Consider the following 6,000-nt stretch of genomic DNA (forward strand, 5'->3'; position numbering starts at 1 on the left):
CCTTGGATCATGTTCAGATATTACACAGCATCAACTCACCCTAAAATTCAACATAATTTGTATACTTAATACTTTTATTTATGAATTAATACTTTTTAAACAACATGATAAGGCACAAAAACACAATGAACATGAGAAACACAGCCAAGTGGGTGTGCACTGTACACCCACACTGTACAGGGACCCTCCAAGTGTGGTCCCTCCTGTAAAATGTGGCAATTTCAATCATTGGGCTGTACAAAGGAGGAGTAAAATCTTTTCTTCAACTTTCCTAATGTAGGAAATGACACTCCTATACTCAGGAGTTGCCAGAAGATAACTCTCAGAGACAGACATTTAATGATTTTGCACAGGATGCAAAAAAAGTGTAAATTATATATGAATGATATGAGTCTCTCATAACCAACAATTTCTGCTGAAATAAATCAACCTTTGATCACATTCACAGCACCTCGGATAATGGGCATATTCATTCATTTCCAAACCTTTGAGTGAGAAGATGAAAAACAAGCTGCACTCATGCAAATAAGGTTTATACATTCATTTATTTAAATTTACCGAAGCCTGAGTGAAATTTAAAGGGATATTTTTGACAATTCTGAATCATGCTTATTCACTTTCACATCAAGAGTAAGATGAGAAGTTCTTAAAATGTGACTGAATATGACTGACTACCTTTATCAAACCAAAAAAAAAAATGTCTACAGTAATATTACCTGCAGTAGACTGCAAATTAACGGCCAGAACGCTCTCTGTATGGAGAAGCAGACAGGAACCCATTACGGAAGCAGAGATATGCAGTGTTGTAGACAGGGTTAGCAGAAAAAAACTTGTTTTAGATAAAGAAAAGTTGTCTGAAGGCACTGCAAGGCGTGAAAATATTCTAAATATAACATACACTTAGATAGGTAGAAAGACAGGATAGCTCAAGAAAAACAAGAAATGGCTACCACTGGTAAATCAAAGCGCAACTATGACTAAACTACACTCTGAAAGTCAGCTCAGAACACTTTATAAATTACTATCAAGTACTCTAATGGAGGAGTGTTGTTAGTCCCAGGCTAATGTTCAGGGTGATTCCTAGAAATGATTCTGAGTTGCCCAAATAAAATAATAATAACGATAACTGTGGGTCCAGTACTACTTTAACTCTTTGTAATTTGTTACACTTGTCCACTCTTACCACAAATCTTTACTCTGGCCTTGGTGGCCTTTAGTTCAACACTAACTGGCCTACTTTGACAAAATGATGACAAAATGTGTGTTTAAAAGAGAGGAGCTCTGCGTGAGTTGAAGGCATCCTTGCTTGTATTCTCAGTGTGAACAATTTAGTGTCCCCAAAAGGACAAAGGGCATTCTTGTGTGCACAAGTATTCCCCTTAAAAAGACTACAATGAAGGGTGGTGCATTCACAGAAGCTGCGTGGTCTCCTCTCAACTCACTTCAAAAGTTTCATTTTGTTTTCACATCTAGTGGACTGTTTAAATCAGGAGCTTTGAAGACTTTGCTGGATCTCTGGTGGTCAGCATGCCTTGAAAAAGACAAAAAGCTTTGAGCTTTGAGAAAGTCTCCTGAAACTAAACACAGCTTTAGTGATAATGGTCGACCCTTTGGAGTTTGATATGAAGGTCATGTAAGGAGAATAAACAGTGAGCATGATAGAAGTGAGATACAAGTGGTCATCCAAGTTTCTAATGAAGGTTTCTCTTGTGTTTCCAGGCTTAGTCCTTCTATCAATGAGTAAACAGATCAGAAATAATTACCACTCACCAACCTGGAGGCACCATATGTCCATTCTTTATAAATCATATTACAAGTGTGCAACTGTGCCATTGGTGGAACTTGCCTTTGGTTATATCTGACCACATTTGCCTAAATCAAATTACATTAGATTAAGTTAAATGCCAAAAAAAATAAATAAATAAAATGAAGCCCATACAAAAGGAGAAACCAATTTGTTATTTGTGTGACAACATACCTGCAAACCAGTGTCTTGTTTTCATGCATCTGTATCATTAAAAGCAGATGGTGACAATGTTGTTCCAGGAAAGCTGTGCCATGTCTCACCAGGAGAGCTGTATTTCTCATGTAGATACTCTCCAGCAGAAGTCATTATACACTAATGGATTATATTTCTGTCTCATGTACCCCCAGCAGAGGTCATGCTCTGCAGAAGTCCCACACTTCAGGGTGCAATAAAAGCTGAAAGCAATTCTGGTCAGATTCTTTATTGCTCCTCCATTCCTGAAACCTGAGGCTGGAAAGGACACGGTGCAGATACAACTGCTTTCTATTCACTGTCCCCATGTGACTCTGAACCTCACTGGATCAGACTCTCTCTTTCTGCCTTCATCTGTTAAGAAAAACCATGCTGTCATACCACCATGGAACTATATTAAATATGCTGATCTGAATCAGTTTACAATCACATATGGCTTTTAAAACGACTTATAACATTTTTACAATTACAATGACGCATTCATTTCGATACAATATCTGCTTATAGCTACATTAGATTCGGTTATGGTGGTTTGATATCAAACAGGGATTAAACTAAAGCATTATTATCATTATGATCTTGATAAGTGTGAAAAGAACAATAGAGGAAACACACTAGCTTGCTAAACCTTAGGCAAGAACTGTGTGTTTGCTTTGTTCACTGGCAGAACACAATGAATCTCATTAAAGCATTGTTCTCTGTATATGTTTGTCCAAAAGGTTCAACCTTGGGTAAACTTTCATAAATGTAGTGCTGGTTTAGGGTTAAATATATGAAATTAACTAGTTTGTCCAATATATCGTCCAATATATCGTCTAATTAAAGTGTTTTGAAGAACCAGGCTGTAACTATGTTTATTTCTTCTGTCAAGTCAGGCGTTTTAACATGGGGCCTTACGGAGATTGACTTGTTTGTAGTGGTTGTTTAAGGAACTGCTGTTCTGTTCGTGACACTTCTGCATTGGCTTCACTCAACAGCACCAGAGATTGCCGCTTGGTAATGAGACCATAATTCCTGGGAGACTCCATGTGTAGGTATGTGTATAGGGGAGTTGTAATAGGTGTTAGCAGTGGCTGCACACAGTTGTTGATGATCTGTAAGAACATCACAACTTATTGCTTTCACACCGCAGCGAAAATAGGGTGAGAGGCTGATATAGTCATTGCTGTAAAGGGGAAACGGGAAGGGGCTCATGACATAACCTTGTGGGGCTCCCGTTTTGGAGACGATGGCGAATGATGTTACATTGCCTACACTGTCCGTGGTCTGTCACTGAGAAAGCTGGATACCCAGTGGATAAAATACATTATTTAACATCACACAGTCTATTTAGAAGCTGTTTGAGCCTTATGTGTCATGATATCATCAGGAGATGGAGATCTACTTTGCTGTGACAACTGTGCAAATGTGATGTAATTTCTTCTGCCCTACTGGATATGTATTGATTTTGCCACACCATCTAATTTTGCCAGTCACTTGTTGCACTTTGGCTCCAAAAAATAGGCCAGATTTTTTGGGGAAAATTATTTTTGGTGCAAGAACTTCAGAGTTCAACAACTCTAGGCTTGGCACCTCTTCCTTTTGCAATCTCTTCAATAGATTTCCCTCAATCTCCATTCCCCCATACCCGGTAAGTTTGGGTACTTACTATCACTGCTCCCTGGAAGTCATCCAGGTGTGTGGCCCAACCAAGACATACACACTCAAACACCAACAGACGTAGCCAAACTCCAGTCAGCCAGGCTAATAGGCTTAGTGGCTCCAGCTCGTACCTTGAACCATGTAATCAGAAAATTGATTCAGTCCCCTGAAGAAAACTCTGGGAGGTTATTCATATTAATACACTTAGTGGAGGAAAGAGGCTGATGTGGGACTTACTTATTCTATTATTGAAAATGTTTCCATTCAGTTATTACTGTAAGACGTGGTACAATGTAGAAATATGGTAATGTAGGTCATTTTGTCGGGAACACTGCAACTGTGCTTTGTACTTCTTTTGTTTTACCAAAGAGGAATTGTGTTTTTTTAATACTAGTATTGTATCGAAGATTAAAATATGGGTATTGTGACAAATTTAAGATTAAATTAGCCTTAACATGAACTTTGATTTTTGCCAGTCAACGCTCATCTTATGGATACCAAAATAAAAGTCTTCCAGATACGTACTGTAGGTTTGTTGGGTGCTGTTTCCTTGTTTAATATCAGCCTGACTTTTAAAGGCCCTTTTTATTGTAGTTATACATTTACACTCAGGATTAGTCGTCCCAGCATGGCTGTACTGCTTCAGCGCATACATTTATTCTCTCTATAATACACCTCATGCATTGTGTTTATTCCAACTTCCAGTCTTATTATAACTTAAACAATTGCTTTCACTACAGCACAGCAGGTAAATCTTTATTTGCATAGCTCTTAATCGCCGTCTGAAAAGAGTTAAGTCTCACACACATTATTCAGCTGTGAATTGTAAACAAACAGTGCTGACTCATCGTAGATCTTCATGGTCAGAAATGGGCCCAAAGTGTGCAATGTGATTTTACCAAAATATACATAAAATCACCCGCTGCAGAGAAAATGAGCTGTATTTAGCCAACAAATACCAAGAGAAGACCAATTAAGACAAAGCACATAGTGTAGATGTTGAAAAGTTGATGTTTTCCTAATGGAAGAGAAAGCAATGGAATTTAATTTAGCATGTGCCTCAAGTACATCCTAAATAGCAAATGCTCCACTGGCCACCAAGTATGCCCTCTGTTCTTTCTACAAACACGACTGCTCCATCTGTCAGGACCCTTATACGTCAAGGTCCTTGCATGGCTGCCATGTTTGTGAATGTGCTGCCGAATGTCAGCTGAATGAAAGCAAAATGAACAGTGTTGTCTTAGCCTTTTCCATCCTCTCTGTACGGAGCAGAACACACTGCCTGACACACATACACAAAGGCAAAACAGAAATGTACTGAAAACCAAACAAGGCATATTTTCACTTAAGAGCCACATCCTGTTAAGTGTTTTCTGACTGGGAAGGGTGGGCGCAGGCGTACTTCAACCAATCAGATCAGTATAATGTAGTCAAACCAGTCAGAAGGAGAGCAAAAACATCTTTTCCATCAAGAAAAGCCTTCAGTGTCATTCCTTGCCCTTCTTTCAATGAAAACATGATTTTTTATTTTATTTTGTGGCTCTAGCTGCCTCATGAGTGTTTTTGAGTTTCGTTTCAGTTTTGCTCTGTGGATGGTATCAGTTGATTGATCCATCAACGTCACCTTCATGACACTAGACCAGTTTTTACTAATGCCATTGATGATCCCTGTACCTTTCCTTTAGCACCGCCAATGGGTTGAAACCTTTTGGTTTATATCTTACCTCAATGTTTCAACAACTATTGATTGAATTTCTATGAAATTTGGTTGTGCAATTTATATTTCCATCAGGTTGAATTCTTTGCTGATCCCCCTGACAGCCCCAGTGACATTTTTGATCCTCAGCTTCAGCTGCACCTGCTAAACACCAGTTAACATTTTACCCAGTCTGTTCAGTCTTAGTTCAGCTCCTGAGGTGCTGCTGCTGTGTTGGTCTTAACTCGGGGTGTTTTACTGGACCTCAGTTGTTTTCAGTTAGACTCTGTAAGGCATACAGGCTACAGTGGGCATGCCTATAGAAAAAAGTGAGAAACTGAGGGCCTGAATCAGATTCTGTTATTAAGTTTCAACAGTTATTTAACTTTGCTAAATGCACAAGAGGAAAACATAATTAGTCTTAAAAAAAACATCACCGGAGTGTGTCTCAAGTCTGTGTGGATTGATCATCTCGATCGAGTGGACAGATGAAGCATATCTCTTCTGTTAGACAGGCGAGTGACAGACATTAAAAAACTCAGGTAAAACTGAAGCATTCTTTTTTGGTTCCTTCACATAAAAACATTTTTAATCTGTCAAAGCATTTGTCAAAACTGAAACTTTTAGAATCAGAGAAATCTACGACCCATCTGTCTCTGTCTTC

Source organism: Larimichthys crocea, chromosome I (genome assembly GCF_000972845.2).
Source record: "Larimichthys crocea isolate SSNF chromosome I, L_crocea_2.0, whole genome shotgun sequence".
In the NCBI taxonomy this organism is placed as follows: Eukaryota; Metazoa; Chordata; class Actinopteri; family Sciaenidae; genus Larimichthys; species Larimichthys crocea.